Source organism: Geotrypetes seraphini, chromosome 2 (genome assembly GCF_902459505.1).
Source record: "Geotrypetes seraphini chromosome 2, aGeoSer1.1, whole genome shotgun sequence".
Classification (NCBI taxonomy): Eukaryota; Metazoa; Chordata; class Amphibia; order Gymnophiona; family Dermophiidae; genus Geotrypetes; species Geotrypetes seraphini.
In genome coordinates, this window is record NC_047085.1 from 16,010,741 (window position 1) to 16,033,509 (window position 22,769).

Sequence of the window (22,769 nt, forward strand, 5' to 3'; positions counted from 1 at the left end):
TTTTAATATTATGAGTGCTAACAGTTATTCATGCTACTGGGTGCCATTGCAATTTTTGTTATAGTTTGATTTGGTGTACAAAAATGTAATCTTATTCATTTTTATTACTTCATAGATAATCTGCAAACAATTTATAGTCCTCTGTGCGTTAATTTTTTTTCAAGTGTTTGAAATGAACAGAAAAAAAAAATCTAAAGCTGATAAAAAGCCAAATGAAATGCAACTTCTTTTCCCCGTACACATCCTTATGAATTTTCTACTTAGGGGGGAAGTTATCAATATGGACTACCAATAAGACATGTTATTTTGCTGTTAACTCCTGGAGGAAAAGTCTATGGTCTGTTGTTGAGAGAGACATGGGGGAAGCCACTGCTTGCCCTGGATCGGTAGCATGGAATGTTGCTACTCTTTGGGATTCTAGAACCTTGTTACTCTTAGGGATTCCGGAATGTTGCTACTCTTTGGGATTCTAGAACCTTGTTACTCTTAGGGATTCCGGAATGTTGCTACTCTTTGGGATTCTAGAACCTTGTTACTCTTAGGGATTCCGGAATGTTGCTACTCTTTCGGATTCTAGAATCTTGTTACTCTTTGGGATTCTGTATGGAATGTTGCTACTCTGGGGATTCTGGAATCTTGTTACTCTTTGGGATTCTGGAATCTTGATACTCCTTGGGTTTTGACCAGGTACTAGGGACCTGGATTGGCCACCGTGAGAACGGGCTACTAGGCTTGATGAACCATTGGTCTGACCCAGTAAGGCTGTTCTTATGTTCTTAACTCCAGTTATTAGTAACTACAGTGGGTCCCATTGCATAAAATGGGACCTGTGGTAAAATAGCAAGAGTTAGTGATAACATTACATATCTTAAAGTAGCCCATGACGATAACTAACCTGCCCTTTCCCTGTCCCAGTGAGCATAAATATAAGTTCTAGTTGAAGCAATGGAGGGTGAAATGACTTGCCCAAGGTTATTGGGAGCATCAATCAGAGAAGCAGGATTTGAATACTGATTTTCCTGGCTCTCAGCCTGCTACTTCAACCACCAGGCTAATCTTCGTGAATGTTTGAGGATGGAAAGAGTGTTGGATTATCTGGGGAGAGAGAGAGCAGGGAATGAGAGAGACTGTTTCAGTGGGATGTGAAGTATTGTAAATGTTTTTGTGCTTTTAAAATAGGAAGGATTTGAGTGTTTGATGTTAAGTGTAGGAACAGAAAGGGTTTGAAGCTTTCTATGTTTGGTTAAGAAAGGATTCAGCACATGACATACTGGATTGAAAAAAGGCAATATGGTTTAACTTGTTTAGGGTGGGAAAGATTCTGAGTTTTGTGTATTCAGGTTTAAACAAGGTTCAGGTTTGTATATTTGGAGTGGGAAAAACTTCAGGATTTAGGGGGTTCCGATTTTGTGTGTTTGGGTTGCAAAAAGATTTAAGGTTTGGGTTAGAGAATGACATGGTGACAAAATTCATCATCCTTCCCCTCCCGCAGATAACCGCGGGAAACCATTACTATGTCATTCTTAAAGGAGAGAGGTTAGAATCAGAGTACGAATGGGCACAACCACTGACCCTCAAGCCTTGCATTGAAGAATGCTAATGTAGATGGACTGAGGTTGAGATAGACACTAAAGAATGACATGGGATGGTTTCCTGCGGTACTGGGACAGACCAAAGGTTCATCAAGCCCACTATCCTGTTTCCAACAGTGGCCAACCCAGGTCCCAACAACCTGGCAGAAACTCAGAGTAGCAACATTCCAGAGCTGAGATTGTGATGTCATAATGCCTCATTCCACCAGTGCCTAAGAGCCAATTACTCATCAGTGATGTCACACAATGGCTTGATTGTTCTATACTTGGCTCGCATAAGAGCATAGAGACGGTTGTTCCCGTCGCCGTGGTTAACCACAGGAAATCATCCCTGTGTCATTCTTTAAGGAGAGAGGGAAGAATCAGAGTATGAATGGGCCCAGTCACTGACCCTCAAGCCTTGCATTAAAGAATGCTGGTGTAGAAGGACTGAGGTTGAGATGGACACTAAAGAATGACACGGGATGGTTTCCCACGGTTATCCGTGGGGTTGGGAACGGTGATGAATTTTGTCACTGTGTCATTCTCTATTTGGTGTGTTTCAACTGGGAAGGGATTTACAGACTGATATTTACATAAGAACATAAGAAGCGCCATCTCCAGATCAGACCTACGGTCTATCAAGTCCGGCGATCTGCACGCGGAGGCCCAGCCAGGTGTACACGGGGGTTAGCGCGCGCTAAAAATGTGGCTTCGTAAAAGGAGCCCTTAGATCACATAATCCCCTGTTTTTACTTATGTAGATTCTAACTGCCTGATATTGAGACTGCGGAAGGCAGCCTAGCTACCTCCCGCGGTCCGTGGCAATTCTGAATATTTATCTGGCCACCAGCATTAAATTTCCGGGTCAAAATTCACCACTGTGGTCTTAACTGGCCAAGCCAATATTTCAGTCTCTCAAACCGTGTGCCGTGGCACAGTGGTGTGCCACAAGAGATTCCAGCATTTTACTTTATTGTTAAAGTTCCCTTCATACATATACACTAGAATAGATGACATGTACATTGTGTACGCAAGAGTCTGTCAATATTATTAATGTCTGTGTGAGTAAGGATATAACTGCCCAGACAAGCATCATTCTTTGACGTGATTGGAAACTAATGGCAAATAACTTTTATTTTTAATGCAGTAGTTATCCTAATTTGAGCAACAAAGCAATAAAGGCTTTGTTACCATTCAGATCTTATCTTGGATTTTCAGCTCTGACAGCTTGTCACCGGCTAATCTGGGGACCAGGATATTCAGCAGGAAATAGCCTATTAGCTCCCGCTGAATATCACGATGACCTCCATATTCCGACAGTGAAACAGCTGTGGCAAGCTATGTCTAGAGCTAGCATATTTTCGTGTGTGGGTCCTCGGGAATGGAATAAGCTTCCAGGATAGTTACGACAGCGAACAAGTTTGAGTAATTTTAAGAAAATGTTGAAGAAACACCTCTTCTGTAAGATGAACTATGGGACTTGATTTATAGTTTTTTGATGCGAGGCGCTGGTAGCTTCTTTGTAATTTTAGGAGGCTTTACATTATCACTATTATGTTTTACTAGTCTTTAAGCCCGTTACATTAACGGGTGCTAGAACAGATGTGTGTGTCTGTCTGTCTTTCTTTCTGTCTCTCTGTCTCCTTAGCCGCTGTCTGTCTGTCTCTCTGGCTCCCCTGTCTGTTTGTCATTCTTTCTGTCTGTGTCTCTCCCTGGCCCCTTATCTGTCTGTTTATCTTTCTTTCTGTCTGTCTCTCCCCCTGACCCTCAGCCTATCTCTCTCTGGCCCCCCGAGCAAAGCAAGATTGCTGCCTGCCCCCCCCCCCCCCAGCACACCCCTCCCCCCCAAAGCAGTCCCTTTTCCCTCTCCCCCTCCACTTTTCTTTCTGTCTCTCTCCCTGGCCCCATTATCATATTATAGTTTATTACTTCTATTCTGCCTGAGTCCTCTACATCTAGAATCCAGAAAAATGCAAAAAATACAGGAGCTGAAAATAGTGAGAGAAGCCTGTAATAAAATATACATGAGCACAGGGGCTGCAAATGCCAGAGCAGAATTTGAGGGTATTGGTGGTGTGCGTCCTGAAAGCAACAGGCACTGAAGCTATTAGAAGAGGAAAAAGTTGCTGAGTAGGTAATATCTGTACGTGTTAACGCAGCAGGGCTCGCTCAGTCTCTCGCCCCAGCAGGATCTGTTTGAGCTTCATAGATGAATGGAAAGTCATCTTGAAGACTCTCATGCCGGTGGACTGCAGGTAGACCTCCACACAGTCACAGGGCGGGGAGGTAGTGTGGAGATCCCGTGACTGCGCAGATGCCTATTCCCGACTTGCTAAGACAAAGAGATATTTCCGGTAAATGGTGTCATTCCTAGGGTCGCTGGCAAACTGAGAGAAGAGAAAGTTTTCATGCAACAGAGCTAACATAACCAACTTATTAGTCTGATTTGACCCATTCTTGATTTGCATGTTTGAATTTAGCTCACGGTGAGTTACATTCGGTCTGCCCTGCTCCTTGCCTTACTATATTTTTAAAATGAAAGACGCGGCGGCGGCGGCTCCTCTCAAGATCCCTGACTGCATCGGACATCCGACGCAAGTGGGGATCCTGAGAGGAGCCGCTGCCTCGTCTTTCAATTTAAAAATATAGTAAGGCAAGGAGCAGGGCAGACCGAAGAACAGCACGGCCGACAGCCGCCGCGTCCGGCATCCGCCTCGGGGGAGGAAGATGACTTCAGGCAAGGAGCAGGGCAGACCAAAGAACAGCACGGCTGACAGCCACCGCGCCCGACATCCAAACAATTTTTTTTTTTTTTTTATACCGAGGACTCAATTCATGACTTTAAAAACTTGCCTTTTTTTTGTTTTTTGTTTTTTAAATGGCGTCCTGGCTCCCGCAGCCTGCAACCACTCACAGCTGCCGCGGCCGACATTGCCTCGGGGGCGGAGAGAGAGTGTTTCGCGCGCATGCGCACTCCTATCTGCGGTGCCCTACAGCGCATGGAAAACGGAACATGCGATGGAAGTGCGCATGCGCGGCTTAGCCTTTTATTATATTAGATTCATGTTCGATTTGCTATACTGTATGTGATTCTGTTTGTGTATGTACTCTATTGTGACCCGCCTTGGGAAAGGCAGGGTATAAATAAAGAAATACAAATACAATCAAACCTCGGTTGAACATAAGAACATAAGAACATAAGCGTTGCCTCTGCCGGGTCAGACCAGGGGTCCATCGTGCCCGGCAGTCCGCTCCCGCGGCGGCCCCCCAGGTCCATGACCTGAAAGTGTTCCCTACCTAACCTGAAATATCCATACCCTATTCGCTCAATGTCCTGTACGGTAAACCTCTATCTGTACCCTGTTATCCCCTTCGCTTCCAGGAAGTCATCCAGTCCCTTTTTGAACCCCAGAATTGTACTCTGTCTTATTACCTCTCCGGGAAGCGCGTTCCAGGTGTCCACCACCCTCTGAGTGAAGAAGAACCTCCTTGCATTCGTTATGAATCTGTCTCCTCTCAGTTTTTCTGAATGACCTCTTGTTTTAGTTGTCCCTGCTAGTCTAAAGAATCTGTCCCTCTCCACCTTCTCTATGCCTTTCATGATTTTATAAGTTTCTATCATGTCCCCTCTCAGTCTCCGCTTCTCCAGGGTAAAGAGCCCCAGCCTGTCTAACCGTTCGGCATATGAAAGGTTCTCCATACCCTTTATCATCCTCGTTGCCCTCCTCTGGACCCTTTCGAGTATTGCCATGTCCTTCTTGAGGTATGGCGACCAGTATTGGACGCAGTATTCCAGATGTGGGCGCACCATTGCTCGATACAGTGGCAGGATAACTTCTTTTGTTTTGGTAGTGATACCTTTTTTGATAATGCCCAACATTCTGTTCGCTTTTTTTGAGGCCGCTACACATTGTGCCGCCGGCTTCATTGTGTTATCTACCAATACCCCCAGATCTTTTTCCTGGCTGCCTTTCCCGAGTACCCTCCCTCCCATCGTATAGCTGTACATGGAGTTCCCCTTCCCTATGTGCAAGACCTTACATTTCTCCACATTGAAGCTCATCTGCCATTTTTTTGCCCACTCACTCAGCTTGTTCAGGTCGCTTTGTAATTCTTTGCATTCCTCAACAGTTCTGGCCCTGCTGGAGAGTTTTGTGTCATCCGCGAACTTGATAACTTCGCACTTTGTCCCCGTTTCTAGATCATTAATAAATATATTGAACAGCAATGGTCCCAGCACTGACCCTTGCGGAACACCACTTGTGACCCCTATCCAGTCAGAGTAGTGCCCCTTTACTCCTACCCTCTGTTTCCTGTCCGCCAGCCAATTTTTGATCCATCTGTACACGTCCCCTTCCACCCCGTGACTCCACAGTTTCTTCAGTAATCGTTCATGGGGCACCTTGTCAAAGGCTTTTTGGAAATCTAGATATATAATGTCTACTGGGTCACCTTGGTCCAATTGCTTACTTATCCCCTCAAAGAAATGCAGTAGATTTGTCTGGCATGATCGGCCTTTACAGAAACCATGCTGGCTCGATCTCATCAGATTATTTTTTTCTATATGCTCATTGATACCTTCCCTGATCATTGATTCGACCATCTTCCCTGGAACGGAGGTTAAGCTCACCGGTCTGTAGTTTCCCGGGTCGCCTCTCGATCCTTTCTTGAAGATCGGTGTAACATTCGCTATCTTCCAGTCCTCCGGGATTACCCCTGTTTTCAAGGACAGGTTGCAAATATGCTGCAGTAACTCTGCTGTTTCATCTCTGAGCTCTTTCAGTATTCTCGGGTGGATCCCGTCTGGGCCCGGAGCCTTGTCCGTTCTTAATCTATCTATCTGCCTAAGAACGTCTTCGAGGCTTACCTCCATGCATGATAATTTCCCCTCTTGATCTCCCCTGAAGATTTTTTCCGGTTCTGGCACACTGGATGTGTCCTCTATTGTAAAGACCGACGAGAAGAACTTGTTTAGCCTACCAGCCACCTCCTTTTCCTCTTTCACCACTCCCTTCCGGTCACCCTCATCCAGGGGCCCCACCTCCTCCCTCGCTGGCTGTTTCCCTTTCACATATCTGAAAAATGGTTTGAAATTTCTTGCTTCCTTGGCCAGTCTCTCCTCATACTCTTTCTTGGCTTTCCTGACTACTCGGTGACATTCTTTTTGTTGCTTCCTGTGCTCTCTCCAGTTTCCTTCAGTTTTGTCCTTTTTCCACTTCCGAAATGATTTTTTCTTGTCTCCTATCACTTTCTTTACTTCACTGGTTATCCATGCAGGGTCCTTTGTTTGATTTTTCTTGGAACCTTTCCTAAATCTTGGTATATATAGGTTTTGCGCCTTGTTTACTGTGTCCTTGAATAGGGACCAGGCTTGCTCCACAGTCCGAGTTTCCTTGGAGCTGTTTCTGAGCTTCTTTCTCACCATTTGTCTCATGGCATCATAGTTCCCTTTCTTGAAGTTAAATGTTATTGCCTTGGTTCTCTTTCCCATAGGTACTCCTACTTGCACTTTGAACTGAATCATGTTGTGGTCACTGGTTCCTAGTGGTCCTATGATCTCCACATCCTTCGCGGGGCCTTTCAGCCCATTGAGGATCAGATCCAGAGTCGCTGATCCTCTCGTTGGTGCCTCGACTAGTTGTTCCATGAAGCAGTCCTGGATTGCTTCCAGGAACTCCATTTCCTTTGCACATTTTGAATTTCCAAGACACCAGTCTATCCCAGGGTAGTTGAAATCTCCCATAACTATGGTGTTTGGGTTCTTGCATTCCCTTCTCAGCTCGGCTACCATTTCTGTATCTTCAGCTTCAGTTTGCCCAGGTGGACGGTAGAACAATCCCATCTTTATCTCAGATCCGTTGCTTCCTGGTACTTTGATCCACAATGACTCCAGTTGGGCATTTGTCTCTGCTGTGTCCACAGTGGTTGAGTGAATGGTATCCCTTATGTATAGTGCTATTCCTCACCCCTTCTGGTAAGTCCTGTCTTTTCGGTAGAGTTTGTATCCTGGCAGTACTATGTCCCATTTGTTTTCCTCGTTCCACCATGTTTCCGTGATCCCTATGATGTCTAGTCTCTCATTTTTGGCCATGACTTCTAGTTCCCCCATTTTGTTCTTTAGGCTCCTTGCATTAGTATACATGCAGTTCAAGTCCTGGCATTTTCCCTTCCTTTCTATTTTCCCTTGCATTTCCTGCTTCATTCTGTCCCCTTCCTGGCCTGCCAACTCCTGAGTATTGTCTCTTTTGTCCTCTCTTTGTGGTAGATTCCTATTGCCTTCCCCTTGTGGCGTGTTTCTACTGTCCTCCTCTTGTTCTTTCACATCATCCAGTCCCGTTTTGACTTCCCCTTTCAGTATGTTCCTCCTTTCCCCTTCTCGCTTCATCTGACTCCCTTGTTTGTTCATAGTCTGTTGCTTGCCACTTGTGTCTTCCCCAAAATCTTTCCCCTCAGTACCCTCACTGGGTACTGTTTCCCGAACCGTCGATACCAGGTCGACTGTCGGCTTTCCCCTACTACTTAGTTTAAAGCTTGCTCTATCGCTCTTCTGATGTTATTTGCTAGTTGCTTAGTTCCCGCCTTGCTCAGGTGTAGACCATCATTCTTGAAAAGCTTGTTCTTTCCCCAGAACGTTGTCCAGTTCCTCACAAAGAGAAATCCCTCTTCCTCACACCATTTTCTCATCCATGCGTTAATTGATTGTAGCTCTGTCTGCCTCTTCGTTTCTGCCCTCGGTACTGGAAGGATCTCTGAGAAGGCTATCCTCTGGGTCCTCATCTTCAGTTTCCTTCCTAAGATCTTGAATTGTTCAGTCAGTGCATTTTTGCTGTAATCCCTCCTGGTGACATCGTTCGTCCCGACGTGGACTATCACTGCTGTCTCTTCCGTCTCTGCTCCTTCCAGGATTCTCTCAATCTTGTCAACGATGTCCTTTGTTCTTGCTCCTGGGAGACAGGTCACTAGCCGATCCTCTCTCCCTCCTGCTATGTGACTGTCAACGTGCCTCAGGATTGAGTCTCCCACCAGGATTGCAGCTTTCCCTTCTTTCAGCCTCCGTGTCGGTCGCAGGTCTGTGTCCTTGGTGTTCTCTGTTTCTTCCAGCAAGGTTCCTCCGTGGGTATCCTCTACCTTGGTGTCAGATGTTTCTTGTCCTCTGCTCTGTGTGTCTTCCTCCCTTCCGTGCTCATGTTCTTCCACTCTCCTGTAGGCATCCTCTTGTCCTCTGCTCTGTGTGTCTTCCTCCCTTCCGTGCTCATGTTCTTCCACTCTCCTGTAGGCATCCTCGATGAACCTCTCGAGCTCCCTGACTTGTTCCTTGATGCACCCCTCTCGCATGGGGTCTTCGGCTGACTGGAAGGGGGCTTCGGAGATGTAGAGTCCCTCCAGCTCTTGGATCCTGATCTTCAGTCGGCTGACTTCGCTCTTCAAGCTCTCCAGTTCCTGGCATCGTCCGCACACATATGACTGCTGCCCGGAGGGGAGGTAGTCATACATGTGGCAGTCCGTGCAGTACACTGGGAAGCACATCCTTCGGGTTCCTTCCGCTTCCATATTTGTCCGCTCTCTAGGAGTCCTGTTGCTCTTTGCTAGTGTGTTCACTCCTGTGCCTGGCTCTTGCTTACCTTCTTCGTCTTTCGCTTCCTTTTATTTATGCGCTTGTGCTATTTGCCCCTTGCTTACACTCTGTGGTTGCCTTCTCCTTTAGCTCGTGTTCTCTCTTGAGTCCGCCTTTTCTTGTCCTGCTGAGCTTGTTACTGCTGTCTCTGTGTATGTGTGTGCGCTACCTTCTTAGCCTGCTTCTACCTTGTCTTTTGCCTTTGCTACTGTTCTTCAGTGCCTTCCTTGCCTGTCGTTCCTTTGATGTGTGGTCCTTCCTGGGCCTACTCCTTCCTTCTTTTCTGTGTTTGCTTCCCTTTTACTTGTGTGTGTGCGTGTATGTGTTTACTTCCTTACCTTGCTGTCTTCCTTCCTTGGAGTCCTTGGATGTAGTGACCTGGCCTGCCCTTCTTAAGGCCCTTCGCAAAGGCGCTCTCGCTAAGGCGAGCGCCTTTTCCGCTTGCCTTCGCCGCGCGCCGAACGGCTGGGCGCCGTTGGCTCCCCTCCTCTTTAGGTGTGGTCCGGCCTCTGGCTCCGCTGGTGACGCGGTGCGGGTGGGCGGAGCTTACTCTCGCCGCTGCCCGCCCTCGCCGCCGCTACCTTCTGCTCCTCAGCCCTCCTTACTCCCGGCTACCTCTCTCCGATTTCAAGCCTCCACGCGGCTTGTGCTGCCTTCGCGCCGCAGCTCCCCTCCTCTTTAGGGGTGGTCCGGCCTCTGGCTCCGCTGGTGACGCGGTGCGGGTGGGCGGAGCTTACTCTCGCCGCTGCCCGCCCTCGCCGCCGCTACCTTCTGCTCCTCAGCCCTCCTTACTCCCGGCTACCTCTCTCCGATTTCAAGCCTCCACGCGGCTTGTGCTGCCTTCGCTCCGCAGCTCCCCTCCTCTTTAGGGGTGGTCCGGCCTCTGGCTCCGCTGGTGACGCGGTGCGGGTGGGCGGAGCTTACTCTCGCCGCTGCCCGCCCTCGCCGCCGCTACCTTCTGCTCCTCAGCCCTCCTTACTCCCGGCTACCTCTCTCCGATTTCAAGCCTCCACGCGGCTTGTGCTGCCTTCGCTCCGCAGCTCCCCTCCTCTTTAGGGGTGGTCCGGCCTCTGGCTCCGCTGGTGACGCGGTGCGGGTGGGCGGAGCTTACTCTCGCCGCTGCCCGCCCTCGCCGCCGCTACCTTCTGCTCCTCAGCCCTCCTTACTCCCGGCTACCTCTCTCCGATTTCAAGCCTCCACGCGGCTTGTGCTGCCTTCGCGCCGCAGCTCCCCTCCTCTTTAGGGGTGGTCCGGCCTCTGGCTCCGCTGGTGACGCGGTGCGGGTGGGCGGAGCTTACTCTCGCCGCTGCCCGCCCTCGCCGCCGCTACCTTCTGCTCCTCAGCCCTCCTTACTCCCGGCTACCTCTCTCCGATTTCAAGCCTCCACGCGGCTTGTGCTCTGATTAAAGATAGCATAGTCCGGCACTTAGATACACACGACCTGATGAGAGCCAGTCAACATGGCTTCAGGAAAGGGAAATCATAGAAACATAGAAAGATGACGGCAGATAAGGGCCATAGCCCATCAAGTCTGCCCACACCATTTACCCACCCTCTTAAATCTACTGACCCCCTAAAGAATAATTGTAATTATAATGTCACTCTACTGACCCGCTCATTCAGTCCTAGTGACCCTATCCCTTGGCATGACCTCGTAGGGATCCCACATAGGTATCCCATTTGTTCTTGAAGTCTGAGATGCTGCGTGCCTCGACCACCTGCACTGGAAGCTCGTTCCAATGCTCAATCACTCTCTCCGTGAAGAAGTATTTCCTGGTGTCTCCACGGAACTTCCCTCCCCTGAGCTTGAGCGGATGTCCTCTTGTGGTCGAGGGTCCCCTGAGAAGAAAGATATCATCTTCCACCTCTATCCGTCCCGTGATGTACTTAAATGTCTCAATCATGTCTCCCCTCTCCCTACGCTCCTCGAGAGTGTAGAGCTGCAATTTGCTCAGTCTTTCTTCGTACGGGAGACCCTTTAGCCCCGAGACCATCCTGGTGGCCATCCGCTGAACCGATTCAACTCTGAGCACATCCTTACGGTAATGTGGCCTCCAGAATTGAACACAGTATTCCAGATGCGGTCTCACCATGGCTCTGTACAGTGGCATCATGACTTCAGGTTTCCTGTTGACGAAGCTTCTCTTGATACAGCCTATCATTTGCCGTGCTTTAGATGAAGCCTTCTCCACTTGAGTGGATGCTTTCATGTCAGCACTGATGATTACTCCTAAGTCTCATTCTGCCGTAGTCTTGGCTAAAGTTTCTCCATTCAGGGTGTAAGTTCTGCAAGGATTTCCGTTGCCGAGATGCATGACCTTACATTTCTTGGCATTGAAGCCCAGCTGCCAGATCAAGGACCAACTTTCTAAAGTACGCAGGTCGTGCTCCATAGCATCCTGAAGATTATAGCCGTTTACTACATTGCATAGTTTGGCGTCATCAGCGAATAAGGTTACCTTGCCTTGGAGCCCTTGAGTCAGATCCCTAATGAATATGTTGAAGAGGAGTGGGCCCAGGACCGAACCCTGTGGCACTCCGCTGGTCACCTCTGACATTTTAGAAAGGGTACCGTTGACCACCACCCTCTGAAGTCTGCCACTAAGCCAATCTTTAACCCATGCAGTTAGAGTCTCTCCTAATCCCATAGATTTCATCTTGTTCAGCAGCCTGCGGTGTGGGACGCTGTCAAACGCTTTGCTGAAGTCCAGGTACACGACGTCCAGGGACTCTCCTGAGTCCAGTCTTCTTGTTACCCAGTCAAAGAAGCTTATTAGATTGGACTGGCATGACCTACCTTTGGTGAATCCATGTTGGCTGGGATCCCGGAGATTTCCCTCGTTCAGGATCGTATCTAATTTATACTTAATTAGTGTTTCCATGAGTTTGCACACTATAGAGGTGAGGCTTACCGGTCTATAGTTCGCAGCTTCAGCCTTGCAACCCTTTTTATGTAGAGGAACGACGTTGGCTGTTTTCCAGTCCAACGGAACTTTCCCCGTACTTAGTGAGAGATTGAAGAGCACCGCCAATGGTTCTGCCAGGACATCTCTCAATTCTCTGAGCACTCTTGGGTGTAAATTGTCCGGTCCCATGGCCTTGTTTACCTTTAGCCTTGCCAGTTCGTTGTAGACGTCCCCAGGAGTGAACTCAAAGTTCTGAAACGGGTCATCCACGTCTTGTATTATCATCAACTGTGGTCCGTGTCCTGGTGCTTCGCAGGTGAAGACTGAGCAGAAATATTCATTTAGTAGTTCTGCTTTTTCTGAATCCGCCACCGCGTAGTTTCCGTCCGGTTGTCTAAGGCGTACTATACCGTCTGTGTTCCTTTTCCTATCGCTGATATACCTAAAGAAGGATTTGTCCCCTTTTTTAATGTTTTTTGCCAGAGTTTCTTCCACTTGACGTTTGGCCTCCCTAACTGCTGTTTTGACCGCTGCCGATCTGGTCTTATATTCTACTTTAGTTTCTCTTCTCTGGGTGCGTTTGTAGGAAAGAAATGCTTTTTTCTTCTCCTTAATGAGGAGTGAGATCTCTTCAGTGAACCATTGGGGTTTGTTGTTTCTTTGCCGTTTATCTACTGATTTTATGTAGCGATTAGTTGCTTCGTGTATGGATGATTTCAGGTACGACCACATAGTTTCCACATTGCCGGTCTCTGCTTGGTCCTGTAACGTCTGATGAACGTGATCTCCCATACGTGCGAAGTCGGCGCCCCGAAAGTTGAGCACCTTTGTTTTTGAAATTGATTTAGGGGATCCTTTCCCAATGTTGAACCATACCATGTTATGGTCGCTGGAGGCTAGCGTATCTCTTACTGAGACCTCTGAGATGCTTTCCCCGTTTGTGAGTACCAGGTCTAGGATCGTCTGGGCCCTAGTGGGCTCCGTTACCATCTGTCTGAGATGTACTCCTTTTATGGAGTTCAGAAGCCTCCTGCTGCTGCTGGTTGCTGCTGAAAATGTGTTCCAGTCTGCGTCAGGCATGTTGAAGTCCCCTAGCAGCACAGTGTCACCCCGTAGAGTTATATTCTCTATGTCTTCAATTAATTCTGCATCCATGTTTTCCGGTTGTCTTGGAGGTCTGTATACCACACCAAGATACAGGCATTTTTTACTACCTCGTGCCAGATTAACCCAGAGGGACTCCCCGGTATACTTGACATCAGTGATCCTGGTAGTTTTGATGTCTTCCTTAATGTATAGTGCTACCCCTCCACCTAACCTGCCCTCTCTGTCCTGACGAAGTAGATTGTACCCCGGTATAGCCATATCCCACCCATGTGCGTCAGTGAACCAAGTCTCGGATATTGCCACCACGTCTAGGTTGGCATCCCTTATTTCAGTTTCTAGTTCTAGAATTTTATTGCCTAAACTGTGTGCATTAACATACATGGCCCTCCACACTTTGTGTTTGCTGAGTCCCTGTAAGGCTATTCCTGACCGAGTCTGTGTGGCTCCAAGAGAACTGTTTGCATATTGGGTCCTTACCTCGGAATTTGAGTGTCGACTCGTCCCATCAGGATAGTTCCTTTCCACCCCAGTATATGAGTAGGTCCCCTCCCCCAACTTACCTAGTTTAAAGCCCTGCGAAGTAGGCGGGCTAGTCGGTGTCCGAATGTTTGACGAATTTACTTCAATTTTTTGAGACCGTGAACAAACAAATTGATAGTGGAGAACCGGTGGACATAATATACTTGGACTTCCAGAAAGCTTTGGACATGAAAGACTTCTCAGGAAACTACAAAGCCATGGAATAGAGGGAGATATACTAAGATGGATAGGCTGGAGAACAGAAAGCAGAGAGTGGGCATAAATGGGAAGTTCTCAGACTGAGAGAAAGTGACTAGCGGTGTGCCTCAGGGCTCGGTACTTGGGCCCATCTTATTTAATATTTTCATCAATGACCTAGAAGGAACATCCAGTGAGATCATTAAATTTGCAGACGACGCAAAGCTATGCTGGGCAATCAGATCGCAGAAGGATAGCAAGGAACTCCAGAGTGACTTGAATCAGTTGGAGAAATGGGCGGAGAAATGGCAGATGAAGTTTAATGTGGAAAAGTGCAAAGTAATGCATTTAGGCAGAAAGAACAAGGAACACGAGTATAGAATGTCAGGTGCAACTCTGGGTAAGAGCGAACAAGAAAAGGACCTGGGTGTACTGATAGATATGACACTGAAACTGTCGGCACAATGTGCGGCAGCGGCAAAGAAAGCAAATAGAATGTTAGGCATGATAAAGAAAGGAATCACGAGTAGATCGGAGAAAGTTATAATGCCGCTTTATAGAGCAATGGTCAGATCACACTTGGAATACTGTGTCCAACATTGATCTCCCAACCTAAAGAAGGATATAAAACTGCTGGAGAGGGTGCAGAGACGAGCAACAAAGCTAATAAAAGGTATGGAGAACTTGGAATACGAGGAACGACTTAAGAGACTGGGATTGTTCTCCCTTGAGAAAAGGAGACTGCGAGGGGATATGATTGAGACTTTCAAAATACTGAAAGGAATCGACAAAATAGAGCAGGAAAAAAATTTATTTACAATGTCCAATGTGACATGGACAAGAGGACATGGACTGAAGCTAAGGGGGGACAAGTCCAGGACAAATATCAGGAAGTTCTGCTTCACGCAACGAGTGGTGGACACCTGGAATGCTCTCCTAGAAGAGGTCATTGCGGAATCCACCGTTCTAGGATTTAAAAGCAAACTAGATGCACATCTCCTTACAAGAGGCATAGAGGGATATAGGTGACTAAAATTACGCCAGGTGTATACCTGGCTGGGCCTCCGTGTGTGCGGATCGCCGGACTTGATGGACCGAAGGTCTGATCCGGAGATGGCAGTTCTTATGTTTTGCAAGAAGAGCAAAACATTCTTGCAAATCTTGCCTGGCAAACCAAGCGTTGACTCGAAATGCGAAGCTTTGCCCCCGTGAACCAGCATCATCCGTCCGCCCTCCCAAACCCTTATCAAGATCTGGCACCGGCACACAGCACCAACCCACAGGATGTGCCGGTGCTCAAAGAGCCTGCCGCTGATTCTGCTGGGCCTTGAACATCTGCGCATGCTCAAGGCCTTCTGGCTCCCGCTCTCTCCGAGATTCTAATGAGATTCTCTGAGACACCGAGAAACTCATTAGAATCTCGGAAAGAGCAGATGGCCAGAAGGCCTTGAGCATGCGCAGATGCTCAAGGCCCAGCAGAATCATTGGCAGGCGGCAGGCTCTTTGGGCACCTGCACATCCTGTGGGTTGATGCTGCGTGCCGGTGCCCAATCCCGTAAGGGTGCGGGCGGGTTAGGGGGTGATGCTGGTTCGTGCGGGGTGATACTGGTTCTCGGGGTTGGGGTGGGAGAAGCCAGTTCCCGGGGGTAGGGGGGGGCTCTTTTTGGGACATGGAATGAATCATGTGAGTTTCCCTTTCTATGGGGAAACTCGCTTTGATATACGAGCACTTTGGTTTATGAGCATGCTTCTGGAACGAATTATGCTCGCAAACCAAGGTTTCACTGTACAGTGACTAGCCTGCTTTATGCTCTTTGGCTGCTGGCCTGCCAAATAACACTGAATGCCAGCCGGCAAGTGTTTGAAAAACCACCCTATAAAATGTTTTTCTATGCTATTTTCTTGCAGCTCATTCCCTACAGTGTTATACTTGCTCTGCACCGACACCTGCTTCTGAATGCTCAGATATCACTAACTGCTCCAGCAGTCAGATGATGTGCAAGACCATCTTATATGACTCTGATGATGGTGAGTACCAGAATTATAAGGAGCACAGAGGAGTCCAAAAAGCAGTAACGGTGGGACTAATGGTCTTTCCAAGCCTTTAAAGGAACACAGGGACACAGTGCGTTCTACAATAAAGGAAGTCTTTATTCCTAAACATGTCAGATGTAAGATGATCAGCTATTTATTTATTTTAAGGTGACAGGACAAAAGTGTGCAGATAAAGGCGTGCCGACATTACAGAGCAGACAATTGAGCGCAAGACTACAGCGTGCCACCCTAAAAGTTTATTTTAAAGAGCTTCAAGGGGGGGGAACCCCCCCCCCACTTTACTTAATAGTGTTTGTGCTGCCGATGGGAGGAGTGAGGGGGGAGGTGTAACCCTGACATTATACAGAAAACTTAACTTTTCCCCTAAAAAATAGGGAAAAAGTTGTTTCCTCTATAATGGAGGGTTCCAACCCCCCAATGGCAGCGTGAACACTATTAAGTAAACTGGGGGGATTCCCCCTTAAACCCCCGCTCGGAGCTCTTTATATATTATAACATTTTATTGAAGGAATCAAATAGATATACAATAAAATGATACAAAGAGATATTCATTACAATTAAATTCATAAAAAAACATTTGCATACATATTTTATCATTCCTCCAAAATATATTTTAAATATCTGATCTATTTTTCCCTATATCCCCCTTATTACTTTAGATTGTTTTTATTATTATATTACTAGCTGATGCCCCGGCGTTGCACGGGTATTTAATTATAGCAATAACACTGTAAATGGATTCAAATAAAGATACTTTATAGTGGTGAATGAAATTATTTTTTTACAGCTTTATAAAAAGTACAATATTCAAATTATAATGTGAAATATTTGACAAAATGAATACAATACAACTAACACAAAACTTGATTATAAACAACATTTTTAGTTTCACCTCCAGGAGCAAGAACAAATAAATTCTTGGGTGAAGAGACCCCCAGAACATATCACCCCAGTTAGTGAGGGATCTGCATACCAAGTTTCGTTCAAATCGGTCCCACAGCTTTTTACATTTTTCCCATTGACATGAATGGGTGAAATCTGATGTTCTGTTTGTAGCTCCGCCCACGTGTGCAGGTGGGCCGCGAGACCCCCAGGACATATCACCCCAGGTAGTTGGAATTACTGTGAGAATGGCAGCTTTTTACATTTTTTCCATTGACATGAATGGGTGAAATCTGATTTTCTGTTTGTAGCTCCGCCCACATGTGCAGGTGGGCCGCGAGACCCCAGAACATATCACCCCAGGTAGTGAGGGATCTGCATACCAAGTTTCGTTCAAATCGGTCAAGCCATTTTTGAATTACTGTGAGAATGGCAGCGTTTTACATTTTTTCCATTGACATGAATGGGTGAAATCCGATTTTCTGTTTGTAGCTCCACCCACGTGTGCAGGGGGGTCGCGAGACCCCAAGAACATATCACCCCAGGTAGTGAGGGATCTGCATACCAAGTTTTGTTCAAATTGGTCAAGACGTTTTTGAATTACTGTGAGAATGGCAGCTTTTTACATTTTTTCCATTGACATGAATGGGTGAAATGTGATTTTCTGTTTGTAGCTCCGCCCTCATGTGCAGGAGGGCCGCGAGACCCCCAGAACATATCACCCCAGGTAGTGAGGGATCTGCATACCAAGTTTTGTTCAAATTGGTCAAGACGTTTTTGAATTACTGTGAGAATGGCAGCTTTTTACATTTTTTCCATTGACATGAATGGGTGAAATCTGATTTTCTGTTTGTAGCTCCGCCCACGTGTGCAGGTGGGCCGCGAGACCCCCAGAACATATCACCCCAGGTAGTGAGGGATCTGCATACCAAGTTTTGTTCAAATTGGTCAAGACGTTTTTGAATTACTGTCAGAATGGCAGCTTTTTACATTTTTTCCATTGACATGAATGGGTGAAATCTGATGTTCTGTTTGTAGCTCCGCCCACGTGTGCAGGTGGGCCGCGAGACCCCCAGAACATATCACCCCAGGTAGTTGGAATTACTGTGAGAATGGCAGTTTTTTACATTTTTTCCATTGACATGAATGGGTGAAATCTGATTTTCTGTTTGTAGCTCCGCTCATGTGTGCAGGTGGGCCGCGAGACCCCCAGAACATATCACCCCAGGTAGTGAGGGATCTGCATACCAAGTTTAGTTCAAATTGGTCCCACAGCTTTTTACATTTTTCCCATTGACTTGAATGGGTGAAATCTGAAGTTCTGTTTGTAGCTCCGCCCATGTGTGCAGTTGGGCCGCGAGACCCCCAGAACATATCATCCCAGGTAGTGAGGGATCCGCATACCAAGTTTCGTTCAAATCGGGCAAGCCGGTTTTGCGGAGGCAGTTTTTACATTTTTTCCATTGACATGAATGGGTGAAATCTGATTTTCTGTTTGTAGCTCCGCCCAGGTGTGCAGGTTGGCCGCGATACCCCCAGAACATATCACCCCAGGTAGTGAGGGATCTGCATACCAAGTTTCGTTCAAATCGGGCAAGCCGTTTTTGCGTTGGCAGCTGTTTTACATTTTTTCCTTTGACATGAATGGGTGAAATCTGATTTTATGTTTGTAGCTCCGCCCACATGTGCAGGTGGGCCGTGAGACCCCCAGAACATATCACCCCAGGTAGTGAGGGATCGGCATACCAAGTTTCGTTCAAATCGGGCAAGCCGTTTTTGCGTTGGCAGCTCTTTACATATTTTCCATTGACATGAATGGGTGAAATCCGATTATCTGTTTGTAGCTCCGCCCACGTGTGCAGGTGGGCCGCGAGACCCCCAGAACATATCATCCCGGGTAGTGAGGGATCTGCATACCAAGTTTCGTTCAAATCGGTCAAGCCGTTTTTGCGTGATCGCGGCACATACATACATACATCCGATTTTATATATATAGATAATAAATGAATTAAACAGAAAAACATTTCAAGTTATTTAACATATATTAAAATCATCATTCCTATTTCCCTACCTACCCAAGAATGAAAGGTGACATGAAATATCAGATGAATAAAAATATTAAAAACATTTACTTAAATTTAATATAAATTATTAAGAATCATACTTCTTGCTTTCGAGGATAATTTTTGTATATAAGGGTCCCAAATTTTTTTAAATAAACGTGTTCTTTTAGGAAATTTACAAACCTCCAAAACCTCAAATAAAATTAAACGATGGAATTGATTCCTCCAATGCCAATAACTTGGAGGATCTTTTTGTAACCAATATTGCAATATGCATCTATGACCAATCATACATGCCTTTTGAAATAGAATACATCTATCCTGTCCAAAACCCCCACAAGTTGCTGCTTTACCGAATAACACCCCTTTTGGAGATTCAACCAATTGACAATTCCATAATGCCTCGGAGCTCTTTAAAATAAACTTTTACGACGGCGAGCTGGAATCTTGTGCTCAATTGTCTGCTCTGTAATGTCGGCGCGCCTGTGTCCTGCGTTTTTATGACTGTGAACCTATTTTAAACATTTCTATACTGTTTTTAACCAAAGAGGTTTACAAAAATGTTACATACTTAATATTTTAAAACAAATTAAAACAACTTTGAATTCTTCTTGGAATCAGCAGACAAAAAAATCAGTAGCTTAAAGGAAAACATTTACAAATAATTGTGTTTTTAATAACTTTCTAAATGCCCCTCTATCCAGACTTGCCCTATAAGAGGGAGTAAAGCCGTTTTTCTAAACTCAATTCTCGATACAATATCACTATATTCTTCACCACAGAGGATCAATAAAACCTTTTTTCATCTCCTTATATTCAAAGCTCATCCTATATAATAAAACGCTAGCCGCGCACGCGCACTCAGACCTGCGTGATCTGTGATCCCTGTTCCGTGATCTGTAGGTCCGTGGCCAGAGTGCGTATGCGGCGGCCAGACAAAGCACGAGAAACAGACTCGAGCGCTGTGGCCGACTCAGGATCGTGGGAGGATGCGCCGGAGGGATGCCGGAGGGGGAGGTACATATCGCTTCTGCACATACCGGTACAAACCTCCCTCCAGCGTTGGCCGCCGCAGCACGTTAAACAGGCTGCTTCCCGGCTTTCTCCTGCAGTTGAGTCCCTCTGCCGTGTCACTGATGACGTCATCAATGACGCGACAGAGAGACTCAACGGCAGAAGAAAGCCGGGAAGCAGCCTGTTTAACTTGCTGCGGCTGCCAACGCTGAAGGGAGGTTTGTTATTAAAAGTCATCTCGCTGGGAGGTTCGCAGAGTCAGCGGGGGTTGGGCTGGGAGGGGAGATAAGCGTCTGCCTTGGGTGCTTCAGGCAGCAGCAGCGTTTACAATTCGCTGCTGTTGGGGCTTCAGGCCTTCCTCTCTGGCTGGTCCTGCCTACTTCCTGTTTTCATTAAGACAGGACCCGCCAGAGAGAAAGACCTGAAGCCAGCAACAGCAATGAATTGTGAATGCTGCTGCTGCCCGATGAAGTAGTTCAAGGAGGAAAGGGAGCAGAGGGGGAGATAATGGCTTGGAGGGAAGAAGAGATGGCAGGGCATGGAGAGAAGGAGGAAGGTATGCCAGACCAAGGGAAAAGGAAGGAGGAGATGGAGAGAGGCCATATGGAACAGAGAGAGAGAGGGCGGACACTGGATGGAAAGAGAAGAGAGGGCAGTGAATGGAAGGGGCAAGACAGAGGGTGAACAGTAGATGGAAGGGGTAGAGAGGGAGACAGACACTGAATGGAAGTGTGGAGGACAGGGGGAGCAGCATGCAGGATTGAGGGAAGAGGATAGAGTTAGAAATAAAGATAGACAGGGGGCCAGGAAAGACACAGACAGAAAGAATGACAGCATCCAAGGAGAGAGAGACAAATGAAAAAAAAAAAACCAGACAGACAGACAGACTAGCACCCTGCGCGCATAAAATGGTCCCTGCAGTTTTGCCGGCTCCCCCTCACTCACAGTAAGTAATTTCTTTGTCGGCAATCCCCCCTCGCACCCCATCCTCGAAGCACCTGAACCCCCGTTGACCCTTCCATCGCGGTCTGACCCTCTCATCCCTTCCCGCCGTCTGACTGACTCACTTAGTCCCTTGACGCCACCCTTCCCTTCCCGTGGTCCTGACCGTTGACCCTCCCATCACGATATGACCTTCCCATCCCTTCCCGCCGTCTGACTGACTTAGTCCCTTGCCGCCCCCCTTCCCTTCCTGTGGTCCCGACAAACCTGCCCACTCCAGCAGTGTCCAAAGCACTCTACACATGCTGCTTCGGGGTCTTCTACTGCCCTGATTTGCTCTGCTGCATCTCTGATGATGTCATCAGGGACGTGCCAGAGTAAATCAGAGCAGTAGAAGGCCCCGAAGCAGTGTGTGGAGTGCTGTGCTGCTTCAGTCGGCAGGTTTGTCGGGACCACGGGAAGGAGGGGCGGCAAGGGACTAAGGGAGCCAGCCAGACCGCGGGAAGGGAAAGGGGTGGTAGGGGAAAATGCTGCTGCTGCACAGGGAAGTGGTGTGGGGGAAGGGAAATGGAGGGGGAGGGAATGCTGGTGCGGCTGCTATACAGGGAAGTGGGGGGGAAGGGAAATGCTGGTGCGGCTGCACAGGGAAGTGGGGTGGGGGGAGGAAAATACTGCTGCTGCACAGAAAAATAGAGGGGGAGGGATAGAAGGAAAGACAGACAGTGGGAGGGAGGGAGACAGAAAGAAAAGAAGAAAGATACAGGGGCAGGGAGAGACACAAAGACAGAGACAAAGGGGGCCAGGGAGAGACAGACAGAAAGAAAAACAGTGGGAGGGAGAGACAGAAATAAAGAAAGACAGACAGACATAGATTCTAGCATCCGTTAATGTAATGGGCTTAAATACTAGGGGCCCACAGAGAGACAGTCAGGGAGGGGGAGAGGGAAAGGGGGCTGCTTTCTAGCACCCGTTAATGTAACGGGCTTTAACACTAGTTATCTATAATTCTTATATATTCATGATGCTCAGTGAAAGCACAATTACCATTGTGTTAGGCAAAACACACTGGAAACATAGGCTTGGAACATCATTGCACCCTTCCACCAAACCAGTGTTATGTTAGAAAAGGGACTATATCATGTACTTAACTTAACTGGCTCAGATTCCACTTAGTCCGTTGACCTCAATATTCCAAATGCACATGGTGTATCATGATACTGTGTACAATAAAATCAGCACCAAACTGCTACAACATTCCTTTGCTGGCCTTGTTTTCTTTTATTTCTTCTATGCCATTCAATCATTAAATCCAAACATCTCATCGGTCCAGTTTTAGATGTAAGATGTAAGGCAGGAGTGCCCACACTTTTTGGGCTTGCGAGCTACTTTTAAAATGACCAAGTCAAAATGATCTACCAACAATAAAATTTTAAAAAACACAAAGCACACTGTATGCAGAGAAAATGCTAATTATCATTTATATTCCGGGGTTTTTTCAAAGAGATCAAGGCAGATGACTTTATGCAATGTCACCTCAGTAACAACTATACAAAAATAGACAAATATACCCCCTCCCTTTTTACTAAACCGTGATAGCGTTTTTTAGCACAGGGAGCTGCACTGAATGCCCCGTGCTGCTCTCGATGCTCATAGGCTCCCTGTGCTACAAACCGCTATTGTAGTTTAGTAAAAGGGGGCCATAGTGCAAAATATAGACACATTTTGATCATTAAATTGAAAATAAAATAATTTTTCCTACCTTTGTTGTCTGGTGATTTCATGAGTCTCTGGTTGCACTTTCTTCTTTTGACTGTGCATCCAATATTTCTTCCCTTCTTTCAGCCTCCTGTATGCTTCCTCTTTCTCCCTGCCCCCCTTCTTTCTTTCTCTCTCC